Genomic DNA, 14,655 nt, shown 5'->3' with positions numbered 1-14,655 from the left:
TGTGACGTGACATGTGGCCAAGTATGGTGACCCATACTAGGAATTAGTGCTCTGCATTTAACCCATCCTAAGCGCACACACACAGCAGTGACACACACCCGGAGCAGTGGGCAGCCATTATATGCTGTGGCGCCTGGGGAACAGTTGGGGGTCCGGTACCTTGCTCAAGGGCACCTCAGTCGTGGTATTGAAGGTGAAAGAAAGCGCTGTACATTCACTACCCCCACCTACAATTCCTGCCGGACCGGAGACTCGAGTCCGACTCTCTAACCATTAGGCCACGACTTCCCCTAAATTAAGTCCCATCTTAATAGAGCTGGCCTCCTGGCCAAACTGAGCATTTGATGGAGAAGGGCTTTGGTTGGTGTGGTGACCAAGAACCTGATGGTCACACTAGTTGAGCTCCATGATCATATGTGGAGATAGGAGAAAACCAACTCTGCTCATCACCTGCAGATTACCATCCCAAAAGTAAAGTGTGCTGGTAGCAGCCTCATGCTGTGGGGCTGTTTTTCAGAATAGAAGAAAAGCTCAATGCACCAAAATATTGAGATAGCCTTAATAAAAACCTAGTCCAGAGCATTCAGAACCTCAGACTGGGCAGAAGGTTTACCTTCCAACAGGACAATGGACCTATGCATACAGGAAGAGTGGCTTCTAGACAACTCTGTGAATGTCCTTGAGTGACCCAGACAGAGCCTAAACTTGAACCCAATCAAATATTTCTGGAGAAACCTGAAAATATGCATCTGCCCCCATCCAACCTGACAAAGCTTGAGAGGTGAAGAGGTGAGGAGAAGAATGGCAGATAATTGCCAAATGCTGATGAGCAAAGCTTGTTGCATCAAACAAAAAAGACTTGAGGCTGTAAAGGTGCTTCAGCTAAATATTTAGTTATAATACTCATGCAATGTACTTATTTCAGTTTTTTTTATTTTTAATTTATTTACGAAGTTGTGACAATTCTGTTTTTGCTTTGTCATTATGGTGTATGGATTGATGTGGGAAAACAAGTACTTTTAAGCAGTTTAACATAAGGCAGCAACATAACAAAACGTGAAAAAAATGAAGGGGTGTGAATACTTTCGCAAGGCCTGGTCGAGTGCCAGGATGTTACATTTAAATAATACGTTTGCCGTCTAGAGTCAGAGCTCATCTCTGGTGGTCCGATTGTTTAATAGCTGTGACAAAAGAACAGAGTAAAGTGGCACATGCCAGGACCCAGAGATCCATGCAGCATGACGTCGGTAACCTGGGTTTAATGTGATAAGAGCAGTGATCGATGGGTGCAGAAGCCTGCTGCTGCCATGCCCAGAGGAAATGATTAAGTGCCAACTGTAACCCAGGATGCTTCAATATAAAGTTGAAAGGAAAGGAGCCAGCAGGGGTTACTGTGTCCTAAAACTTGTGGAATGAGGCTGCGGAAGTGTCAGTGGCCCTTATTTGTCCTAGTGTGGGTTAAAAGGCGGTAAGGTCTCCATCTACAGTCACTGCAGAGGCAGGGGTTATTTGCAGACTCCAGTAGCTCATACTAGCCTTAGCATGTGGCCTTTGACATTCACATAAAAGAGAGGTTTTAGTGAGCTGGTTATCTCAGAGACCAGTGACAGCTCTCGAACAGTTTGTTCCAGGAGGTATAAAGGAGAGAGCACAGCGTCCATCTGTTGGCGTACTGTTGCGGAGAGCCAGACTAGATTGAGACACTTCAGGGGGGAGGCTTTTCAAGGAGGTCTGCGAATGTACTCTCCACTAAAAGCAAAAATTGGCTTATTTTTTGATCCCATCAAACTGTGCATTTGCCTGAAAAGTGTCTCAATTTTTACTTACCGCCACTGGATGTCAATTTCCGGCATGAGAACTACTGACACTCTAGCTTTCCATCACTCTGCCAGATCTCTTTTGTAGTTGACCTACTCAATCATCACAAACTGAATGCATATCCATGAGTGCTTGGCAGTCCTTTTCCTCATCCTGACCTGACCGCAATTGGCCACTCCAAATGGCCCTTATGTTATTTCCTCGTCTTGCTGTAATTGTAGCAGTACTTAAAGCCTATATTTTCTGGCAAATAGAACATCTGTCAGGATGAGGGGAGAGTGGTAATTGCCCCTCAGTAATTTGTCTACTATTAAAAAAGTTCTTGATGTTGCCTTTGAAGTTGCTATTAAGATGAAAGAGGCCTACGTTTGCTTTATTAAGAATAGCCGTGGCTGCTACACTTTGTGTGTATTACATCAATCTGTCACGCTACATCAAACAACTTTTGGCTTCTAAATTATAAAGATAATTAATCAAAAAGTGTTTATCAGAGCACAGAGCACCTCCATGCTCCTTGTTTTCGAATATGAGACATCACATGACCTTGCACAATGTAATTTTTGTTAAGCAGCTGGACTTATTTTTAAGAGACTTATTTTAAGGTTAAGTCAAGTGTTGCAGTGTGTACTTTGAATATAAAGACTATGAATATTCATTATTCAGATTTATTTATTTTTGTTTGTTTGTTTATTCATTTATTTATTTGTATCGGTCAGGATTGTATATGCTGGATTGGGCAATACTGGATATTAAATGGTGCATGTTCATTTCTGCTATTTTTACATCGAGATTAACTTTGCCGTGTTTGTTTTGCTCATTTACAGTTACTTTTATTTATTTATTTATTTTTTAATTAAGCAAATAAAGCAATACAAACAGACAAACAAAGGGAGAAAAAGATATGTACCAGGAGAATGCAATTGCAGCAGTTGTGTTAGCTTACGAAATGAAGAAAGAAAGAAAGAAAGAAAGAAAGAAAGAAAGAGAGAAAGAGAAAGAAAAAAATTACAGGAGGAAACAATTAAACAAGTGGACAAATAGAAATATGGAGAAAAAAACAATAACAAAAAACACATACATACATACATACAAATATTCACATATGTACATAGAAATAAACATATACAGTATAACCACCTCAAAAAAATTTGTATTTTCATCCATGTTTTTGAAAGTGTGAAGCATTGAAGGAATTATATATTTATACTAGTTTATAAAATGTTATTGTTGATATTCATAATAATAATAATATTGTTCTTTAAAAAAAGTAACCAAATAAATAAATGGGTTGATAAAAAAAAAGAAGAAAAAAAAAACACGAGGGTAAAGAAAAGAAGGAGGGATTTATCTATGTAGAGGCTAATTGGAAAGATGGACAGATGATATAGAGGAGAAAGAAACAAGTTTGATATGGCGGGGCGGTCTGTTGTCAACTGGCCGTTGGCTGGTTTAAAGGATTTCCTGCTGCTGTTTATGCACATTTCACTGGAATGAAGGGATTTGCACATTCCCACTCCAAGGTGCCTTGCAGGGGTCCACCAGAACACTTTGGCAAGACCGTCCGGATCATTGTTGCATGACCCGGTTGCGTCTTACAGTTACTTTCGAGGAAAATTACTTAACTTAACTGATACTTAACTGTGAACAATAAAAAAGCAGAAAAGCAGAAGATTACTAAGAACTCTAAAAAGTTTATTATTATTATTATTGATATCAACTAAAAACTGCTTATAATCAATACATCAATCTGACCTTTAGCCAAGCTAACATTCCATGGCAGTTAATTCAGTTGAGAACAACATGGGCCTAAGGCCACGTTCACACAGCAGCAGAATACGGTTGTCAGTCCTGTATTTGAGTCCTTAATACGGTTACGTTCACACACAGTTCGGTTATTTAGGGGTGTGACAACCGCATTCTGTATCCGAACTCACACTTGTAAATTTTCAGGACTCACAACCGCTTTCTCGGAACACACGCACTGTGTGAACGGAACAGGACTGGACAACTAGTTGTCTGTCACGTCATACAGTGCGAGAGAGAGCAGCTCTGCCGCACAAACGCGTGTCTAATGTGTGTTACGTGTTTTCATGTGGGTTTTCGGTAACTTACAGTGACGACGGAGAAATGACTGTCACCTGAAATTTTTAGATCCCTTCAGTTTTCTACCGGAGCCGCTCCCGTCAGTTCTGTGTTCTGCGCGCGACTCAAATACTCCGCTCTCCACCCAAATTTAAAGGCTGCTGTCGGTTAATGAGGATTTGACGGATGAACTCGCGGCTCGATTGGACTCTTATCGTGTCAGAAAGTGATAAGACTTTCAGTTTTATGGACGTCGCCATCTTTGATTTTACTTTGGTCACTGTTGCTATGGTTACTGGTAAGGAATACGGGCTTGACTCCCGTTGCACTTTCATACAGACAGTATTCTAAACACAACTGTAAGCTGCTGTGTGAACAGGACATTTCGAGACTCACACCTGTAAAGAAAATGTGGTTGTCAATCCCAAAAATTGACAGTGTGAACGTAGCCTAAGGCTGAGGCATTTTTCAAAAATGAAGAGGAGTTGGAGATAATATATATCCAGCAGAAGTTAAATCTGCCAAAGACAAGAAGACAAGAAAAAGATGAAAGAAATTATCCTGAGAGAGAACCCAGAGATACTGTTATCTGACTATAGTGGACCAGAAGACAACAGTCTATTCTTTATTAAACACTTATCAGCCTGGCACACCATTCTTTGCTCTGCCATGACATGTATGAGAAAAGGAGGCATCAGCAAAGACAAACAACTTACCCAGGAAGGAGACAACGACACAAAGCCGACCGTGAACTAGAGTAGAGGTCTGCATTCCCACGGCTCTCCCGCGGGAACCACGGGACCCGACCAGATTTTTTGCGCCGCGGGATTAAATTCCCGAATAAAGCGCGGTAGCGGTCGGTAACTCTGGTGTCATTTGAACAGGAGTGGGTGGTCTAACAATATCCTGTTCCCGACATCCATTCAGAACAGCATATCTGCGCTTTAATCTTATTGACCACCGGTACAGCCTGCACTCGGACTGTTATGCACTAGGTCTAAATTTAGGATTTATATATTTGAATTGCATATAAAATTTCCATGCATTTAAATTACACAGTATTAAGTTAAACATACTAATAAACTTAATGTGCTGCATATTTTTCATAGATCACAGATAAATGAAACAGGTCCGATTTCCACAAAACGTAATGTTAATGTTAAAACTGTGTAATCCACATGCATGGGGATTTTATATGCAATTTAAATACATCAAAATTTTGTATGAATAAAAATACTTAAATTTTGAATTTAGGTCAATATTGCATGTGACCCTGGACCACAAAACCAGTCATAAGGGTCAATTTTGTGAAATTGAGATTTATACATAATAACATTACATGAGTAAATAATCTTTCCATTGATGTATGGTTTGTTAGAATAGGACAATGTTTGGCTGAGATACAACTATTTGAAAATCTGGAATCTGAGGGTGCAAAAAAATCAGCACGCATGCTTTAAACGTCACGTGTTTTATTTGCGAGGTCTGTGCGCAGCATGTGCAAAACGATGCTCAGGGCAGGCTGTACCGGTGGTAACTATACGACCCTCAGACAGAACAGGCAGGCTGTCGATGAGAGACAGAGCAGAACAAGGATGGAGCAAAGTGTGGATGCGCTGTCCTTGAAGGACGTTCAACTCGGTTTTGTTTATATGTTGCGTAGCCTATAATTTTAAATGATCGATGTCATATTTATTTATTTTTCTCTGCGACACTTTTCCTACTGTGTTAACAGAAAAAATGTCAAACGAATTTAGTATTTTGACAAGACGAATAAAAATAGCTAATAGGCTATTTTTGTACAACCTACATTTTGTGCTGTAAATGTTAAAAAATTGTATCCTGACAAGATGAATAAAAATAAGAAATACGATTTTTGTACATTTTTATTTTCTCTGTGACACTTTTTTCCTACTGTGTTGCATAAAATATTAAACAAATGTTGTGTCTTAAGATAATTCATATAAATTCAAGTCAAAGTCAATAAATTCAAGACTCTTGACAAGACGAATAAAATAACATACAATTTTGTGCAGACTACACTTTTATTTGTTAGCCTATCTCTCTTTCTTTCAGTAGCGGAAATTTAAATGAGATTCTGGAAACGAGATCTAAATTTAGCGGGAATGGTCGGGTCGGGAAGAAAATTATTCTAATTGGACAGCGGGTGAACAAAGAGTGAATACATAGCGGGAGCGGGTGGGTGCAGAATATAACCTTGTGGGAGCGGGACTAAAAAAATAGTCCCGCGCAGACCTCTACCGTGAACCTTTATGACATTGGCACAGTCATGGTCCAGGAACCAGAAACCAGCCTTAATGAATTGCAGAGGAACTATAGAAAACTTAAAAGGGAGGTTCAGAAAATTAAGAAAGTGAAGTCCTGAAGTGAAGAGAAAGGTAGAAGATGTACCCGGCACCACATCAGTTACCATCACTGACCCCAGCTCAAGAACTCCTCTAACACATGGACACACCTCCACTCCTGCATCTCCCAAGATAAAGGCCTTGAGAGATAACATCGCTGAGCTGGAGCAAGACTTCTTCCTGCGGCCACACACTGGAGAGACTGCTGGAAGAGACCAGAAACCAGATACACACAATACAACAGCAGTGTGTCAGCACACAAACCCAGAGCAGCCCCACTCCTGAATGCTCCACAACCACAACTCCACATCAGAGGTGTGACAGCACACAAACACACAGCACCTCCACCCCTGAAGGCATCACAAACTCAGCTCAACACCAGCAGTGTGTCAGCAAACAACCTCAGAGCACCTTCACCCCTGCATCCCGTCAGTCTCCTCAAGCCCATCAGAACCTCAAGATGAAAGACAGCAGCAGCAGCACACAGACTCATCCACCAACTACAACATCATCCACGAGCAACGGCAGAGAACAGAGGAGAAAAGACGACAACAGCTGTGTCTCATCTCGAAGGCTGCATCCTCTGGAGGTCGCATCCTCTGTAGGTCGCATCCTCTGAAGGATGCATATATGGAGTGTCCTCAACCCAGAATTAAACGAGTCAGCCTTCGTAGGGTGGGTGGAAAAGGAAACAGGAAGTATCACGTTGCTATGCCAACAAATTTATAGCGTCATTGCACTCTCACGCTAGATAAATGTTCAATACCAGAGGGTTAAACAAATTAACAATTTCTCGCCTTGCTAGTAACGAACTGTTCTCAATATTTAAAAATCACTAAACACTTGTAATCCCGTTAACCACATCTACCAACTGAGGTAATACAACTGAAAAAAAGAAGAACTTGAAAATACTCATATTTAAACACTACACCTTCGTTTGTGTGTAACATTACATCTGCCAGCGTGGCCATTTTTAAAAAATAATCCATGGTTGTTTACGGCGACGCAAAGAATTGTGGGTTATCTGTAGCAGCGAAGGATAAACCTCATGCATCCTCCGAATTCCTGTGAAAGAAGGTCGCATTCGAAGGTCGCATTCTGAGTGTACTACTTGCTTTTCTGAAATGAGACAACCTCGATGACATATGCAGCCTTTGAATGCGACCTCTGGAGGGCGCAGCCTTTGAAATGAGACACGGCAAGCGTCATCCTCTGCGACTACAACGGCCACCATCTTGACACAGACGGTTTCCAGGGAGATTAGTGAAGAAGTTCTGGTGTCACACTTCACACTGCTTTAAGAATGCTACATTGGATGCCCCATCACACATTCATACCGGAACAAACGGCTGCAGTACCAGAAGGGTGGACATCACTAAAGCCCTGTCCAATGAGGTGAAAACAGATAGAAAGATCTACCCCAGAGCCAAAGTCATCATCTCAACCCTTCTACCTCACAGAGACGTACCACAAAGGATCATCAACACAATCAACGTGGAGATAGCTAAAGTCTGTGCTCCAATACCAAATGTTCACATGCCAACCACCAGCATATCACACATGAGCATCTATGCGACCATATCCACATTCACTGAGAGGGCATGAGACTGTTTGCAAAAACCATCAAGGCATCAACCCTGAAAAGCGCTCAGAAAACACATCCTGACCGTAAGGAGATTGTTAATATTGTATATATTTCAGATATAATCATATTACGTGAGACATGGAGTCGTTTAGACTCCAAATCCTACACTCCTCCAAACTACAGAAAGCTATGTACACCATCAATCAAACTGCCTAACATTAAAAACGGAAGAGATTCAGGAGGAATCATAGTTTGGTTCAAGGACCATACGTGGCATCGTATTCAGCCTGTGAAAAAAATAAAAATAATAATAAAACTTGTATTTAGATGAGGACATGTACCTATGTGCCACATATATCCCCCCATATGAGTTGCCTTATTATAATGAAGACATCTTCTCAAACTTACAGTCAGAGATCATATACTTTCAGTCTCTAGGCTCAGTTTTGTTAATGGGGGATCTGAATGCTAGAACAGGGAAGGAAGCGGACTACATTAGTTCAGATGGAGACAAATATATTAACAGTTCACATATGTACCAACAAAAACATTTGACTAAAACATGATAGAATTATGACAACACATTAAACAGACATGAAAAACAAGTCCTGCAGCTCTGCAAAAGCCTAGGTCTATTTATTGGCAGAACAAAATGTGATTCTCTGGGACGACTCACCTACTGCTCCTATCTAGGCAGCAGCACAGTAGATTATGGCATTACTGATCTAAACCAAAGTAAAATCAACTATTTCACAGTGATTCCACAGCTACCGTTATCAGACCACAGTCACAGAGTCCTCAGTCTGAACAGGTCAGCGAATCTTCTGCCATCTTCAGATCAGAAGGTTAAATTGTACCCCCTCACCTCCAAATGTATATGGAGTAAAGACAGTCCTGCCCGATACGAAGCTCTACAGCACTCATGTTGAGAACGTGATACACTAATTTCTACTGACTTCAGTTAGTGAAGAGAAGATGATTAATTTAGATTCTCATGCTAAGCATGGACAAATTTTCAAAAAACAATTTGGACGTATTTCTGTGCTAAAAATCTTACTTTCGGGTTCGTACAAGTTTCGGAGAGTTTTTTTTTGATCGTGGCTATTCATGACGTAGATGAGGGTGGAACTCCTTATATGGGCATTTCTCCCGGAAGAACGCGCCCGCGCACGCATCGACCAGAGCAAGAGCGAGATCGTGCCCATCAGCGCTTCATCCTGCGGCAGCGCTGCACAGGACTCGCTCGGGAAGAATGTCTCCAAAGAAGTGTGTTTTTGGTTGTAAGGGGAAGATAACTTTGTTCAGCTTCCTAAAGAACCCAACGTTATGTAAAGTGGATACAGTTTGTTTTTCCGGAGCAGCGATGGAGTTTCACAAGTGTGTTTGTTGACAAATGTTTTATAAGCAAGGCCCAGTTCGATGCTGGATTTGCACATCGTTAGATACTGAAGGATGGAGCGGTCAAGCTATAAAAGATCCCGGTCATGATTCAGAACTGTAGACAGTAAGTGAAACTGCATCAAATGTCTGTATTTTGTTGGCAGTCGGAGCTCAAGTGCTCGTCAATCTTTAGCTCCGCCCACGGCGCGCCTCCAAGGGCTCGGCTTTTTCCGGAGAGAATCGTAAAGCTGTATCTTTCTTTTATACATATGATAAAACTAAAGACTTTTTGGAGATATAACAGATGCAGTACTACTCTATAGGTACTCAAGATTGACATGAGATTGGGTGAAACTGTGCGTGTTATCTCCCCTTTAAACTATGCAAGTCATTGCTAACACAGAAAAAAGCTGGTCACATGAAAATAAAGCTCAACAAGATGGACCCTAACCAGTCGATCAAAATTATTTTTAGGAATTATGGAATCATTTAGATAAATCCAAAGAAGCCAAACACATTCCCATCTATGACCTAAACAAAACGAACCAACCCTTACTTAAAAACATCTGATCTCCCAATTGCATAACCTAGAATTCACTACAAAAGACAAACTAAACTATTTAGACAAGCCCATATCATTAAATTAAACAGACAAGATGAAATCTCTAAAAAATAAAAAAAAAATCCTTTGGCTTGGATGGAATATCTAATGAGATGCTGAAACAAATAAGCCCCAAACTGAAAGATGATATTCTGAAATTATTCAATAAAATCAGGACACTTTCCTGAGATGTGGAAAGAAAATGTGATAACTCCATTTTTTTGTAAAAAAGGTGAGAAGTATGACCCAAACAAGTTTAGGGACATCACAGTGAGCAGAAAACTATTCTGTTCTATTATTAATGACAAGATAATTCAATTAATTCAAGAAGACAAGATTGTAAACAACTGTCAAATTGGATTTATGCCTAAACAGAGAATGTCAGATCACATTTACACACTCCACACACTCATACAAAAATACGGTCAGCAAACAAAACAAGGAAAATATTTGGCTGCTTCATTGATTTCAATAAAGCCTTTGAATCAATATGGCACAATGGACGTTACCTAAAAACTTATCTAAAGTGGAATAGGAGGAAGGACATATGACATCATAAAGGATATATATAATGGGAACAAATGCTGTGTCAAAATCAATGACAAACGGACTGATTATTTCAGTCAGCCTAAAGGAGTCCATCAAGGCTGCAGCCTCAGCCCGACTCTATTTAATATCTATATTAATGAATTGGCATCAGCACTTGATAAGTCCTCTTGTCCTGGTCTGACCTTTTTTCTGATCTAGGCAGAAAAATCTAATTCCTCCTGTACACAGATGACCTTTTCCTGCTGTCGCCTCATGAAGAGGGTCTGCATGAAAGCCTCTCCATTTTGGAAAAGTATAGTAATGATTGGGCCTTAACAATAAACCTGGAAAAGTCTAAAACCATGATCTTTCAGAAAAGACAAAAATATGAGTTTACAATTGGGGGAACAATTCTTAATCATGTCACCTGTTATAATTATTTTGGGTCTGACAATCTCAGCCTCTGGACAGTTCAATACTGCAATAAAAGATCTGACGGATAAGGCAGGCAAGGCTTTTCATAGTATTAGAAAACCACTGTTTAGATTCAACCCACCCATCAAACTATGGCTGAAAATCTTCGATAGCATCATCAAACCCAGTCTTCTCTATGGCTGTGAAATCTGGGGCCCCAAATTTAAACTTGAATTGAATCATGGGACAAAAACCCTGTTGAAATTGTCCACCTTGAGTTCTGCAAAAACATCTTGGGAATTCATAGAAATGCCCCAAGTCTCGGCTGCAGGGCAGAATTGCGCAGATTCCCTCTGCTAACTGAAATCCAGAAGAGAGCAGCAAAGTTCTGGTTCCATCTATCAGACATGCCCACAGATAGCTACCATCACAGTGCTTTTACTTATCGAGAAAAAAAAAAACACTCAGAGAGTGACCCCATGCACTATTTTGTAGAACAACATCAACTCAATGTAACAATTCACTTTAGACATTCAAAAGTCAAGAGAAACAGAAAAAATAACCCAAGAAGAATACATTCATGATTGGCAGCACAAAGTAACTATTAAAGAAATTAGCATATTTTCACAGTATAAAGTCTGGTTATAAATTGGCACCATACCTGACCAGTATTAAAGACTTTCGTCAGAGAAAACTGTTGACGAAGTACCGCATGAGTGAGCAGTCTGTGTGTAGAGACTGGCTGACGAAAGCAGACCGCACAGCAAATTTGAAAGTGTTAAATTAACACTCACAGTGAGAAAATTAACACTTTTTCGGGGTTTATATAGGTCCACACTAAATAAACTAACACTTTAAATAGTGTTACTTTTTTTTTACACTTGCATAGAGTAAAAACAACACTGTAAGTGTTCACCATTAACACCATTAGTGTTTTCCCTCCCCCTCATTTACACCAAGTTAGTGTTGAAACTACACTACGCGTGTCAATATCTTAACACCAAGAGACTTATTTCCACACTAATATAGTGTTCATACAAACCCTGATTAAGGTAATTAAGTGTAATCTGTATTCGACTAAAAATACCTGTGCATTCAGTGTAAAAAAAAAAAAAGAAAAGTCAACACGCTGTTTCAGTTTGAAATTTTATTTAACACAGATGTAACTATTACACCAACACAAAAGGTACACTATCTTATTTCCACACTAATATAGTGTTCATACAAACCCTGATTAAGGTAATTAAGTGTAATCTGTATTCGACTAAAAATACCTGTGCATTCGGTGTAAAAAATAAAAAAAAAAGTCAACACGCTGTATCAGTTTGAAATTTTATTTTTAACATAGATGTAACTATTACACCAACACAAAAGAAGGTACAATATATTCACCATCATCTGACCCATATAAACACTGCAGATCAAAAGGCCTGTAGAACAAGCTGTTGGCTTTTGACACCAGGGCTTCCTCGTAGGACAGGTTGAAGACATAGTGAACTTTAAAAAGTTCAGAGGCACTCAAGGAGCTGGTTCCAACACAAGGGATGAGGCGCTTGTCCACAACAACGTAAAAGTGGTTGATCCTGCCCTTTATCCTTCCTGATCTCAGTAGGAATGGCTGGTGGCCCTCCCTCCTAACTCATCACCAGTGTCAATTATGTCAACTCGCTGTAATTACACTGACTCCGACCACTGATTTACACTGCAAGTGTTAATGCCATTCAAATCAACACCAGAATCAACACTTTTTAACTCTGATAAATTAACACCATAAAAACAACTCTAAACAACACTGGATATTTTGCTGTGTGGAGAGCCAGAGAGCTCAGACTGTGTTCACACTGCACTGACGGACTCATAGCTGCACTTCCTTACAGAATGCAACAAAATAAAAACATTAGAGACACCTATTTCCCCCAAATAGCTCAAGTTTTTGCCCATCCGGTCAAATATTGTGCTGCAAACATCATTAACAGCTTTAACTTGTCAATGCTGGCAAATGACCATGGTATAAGCGGGATAATGCACGACTAGGTGTATATTAAACGATTTGAATGCACTCCACTTCGCATCGGGTGGTTCTTGGCTAGCCGTGCATATATATATATATATATATATATATATATATATATATACACACACACAAACGGCCAAAAGTTTGCCTGTTTTATGTTTTTGAAAGAAGTCTCTTATGATCACCAAAAGTGCATTTATTTAAACAAAAATGCAGAAAAAAAAAAAAAACAGAAATACTGTGAATACTGTGAATGCATGAATGCATGATCCTTCAGCAGACTAAGCACTTTAATAAATAAATAAATAAATAAACCCAGATGTATGCCTAAATTCACTTGTGGCATTGAAACCAATTGATTTTCAGTGTTTTATCATTAGTTTATAGCAGAGTTGAATTATTTTATTAAGTCATAACATGAAAACAATTATCGGCTATCAGTATCATACAGCATTTTAACTGTCTTTGCTAAGTTCCACATCATTTGCCCTTTAAGGTGATCATGATGCTGTGGAGGTCTCCATAGGTCCCTGGGTGGACTTCCTTCGATGTGAGCATACAGTACTGGTTTCCTGCTGTGTTCTGTGTCAGAGAGATGATAATGCCAGCCTTGTCAGGATTAATCTGGGACAAGTAAGAGCAGAGATTAAGCCAGTTCGTGACAACTGCTAAACACCACTCGTATAGGTCAAGTCTCTAATACCCCTAACAATGCTGTCTAGGAGGGCCCTGTATGTAATTTGGAAGTTCCACACTTACGGTTAACCCACTACCAGCTGCATCATTTCTGTATGTATATGATCCGTGGAGATAATGTATGATGCACCCATTACTGTACCCAATTCTGCCTCTTAATGATCACAAATGTTACCAGTAATGGAACTGCATACATTAACTGGTAGATTGGAAATCCAGTGCATAAATAATTTTATCAAAAGTGAGATTTCAAATAATTAGAAAGATAGTAGAATCAGCATGAAATTATTCCAGCAGCCCAGTTTTCAATTGACATGCAATAAGAAAAGTCCATTTTCCATTAGTATAAAAATGTCTAGCAGTATGACTTTTCGAACTGTCAGAAACTGGTTAACATGTATGACATCTTTATACTGTACTTCTCTGAATGCAATATATATATATATTGCAGGATTTTTCTCATGCAGAATGATGTAGTTAATAGCTAACTAGCCAAACTTCAACCCCCTGGCACACATGTATATTCTCAATTTCCCTCTCTCTCTCTTCTCCCCTTTGTCACTCTCTGCTTAATTTGCTTTCCTTTTCTTCCTGTGTCTGGTGGAGGGAGATAGAGAATCAAGGCAGAGCATTTATCAGGCAATTTTCATAGCTACAGCATTTTTTTTCCTTCTGGACCAATGTAAACAAATTAGTAATTTTAATGCAAAGCAAAGAGAAACACCAATTATATAGTGCCTATTGAAGATAACACTGTCTATTCGCAACTCCATTAACTAGGCTTGGAACTTTTAAAAAAATACATCCTTTTTTATCCAGATTAACCGGTGTGTTCGTAAAACGAGAAGCCACCTGGGCATACACTGAGCTGTATAATTAATGCTGGGAAACTTATGTGTGGTATAACAGTGCTGTACTGTGTAATTGAAAATGTATTGAAATAAAGTTTCACACTAATAGACAAAAGTTGAGGAAGAAACTATTTTCTCTTTCCTATCCTTTGAAACACTGAGACCTTCAAATTGCAGGGACACGTTTGACAGAAGTTTAGTTCAGGAATAATTGGCCGCAAAGTTACAAAGTTCCATGAACTTATTAAGGGTAAACCATTATTTCTTAGATATGTCTGATCTGGAATGTTTAAATTGCCTGTCAGATTTGTCAGCCATAT

Source organism: Sinocyclocheilus anshuiensis, unplaced genomic scaffold (assembly GCF_001515605.1).
Source record: "Sinocyclocheilus anshuiensis isolate Anshui unplaced genomic scaffold, SAMN03320099.WGS_v1.1 scaffold257, whole genome shotgun sequence".
NCBI lineage: Eukaryota > Metazoa > Chordata > Actinopteri > Cypriniformes > Cyprinidae > Sinocyclocheilus > Sinocyclocheilus anshuiensis.
Note: the sequence above shows the minus strand (reverse complement) of the source record.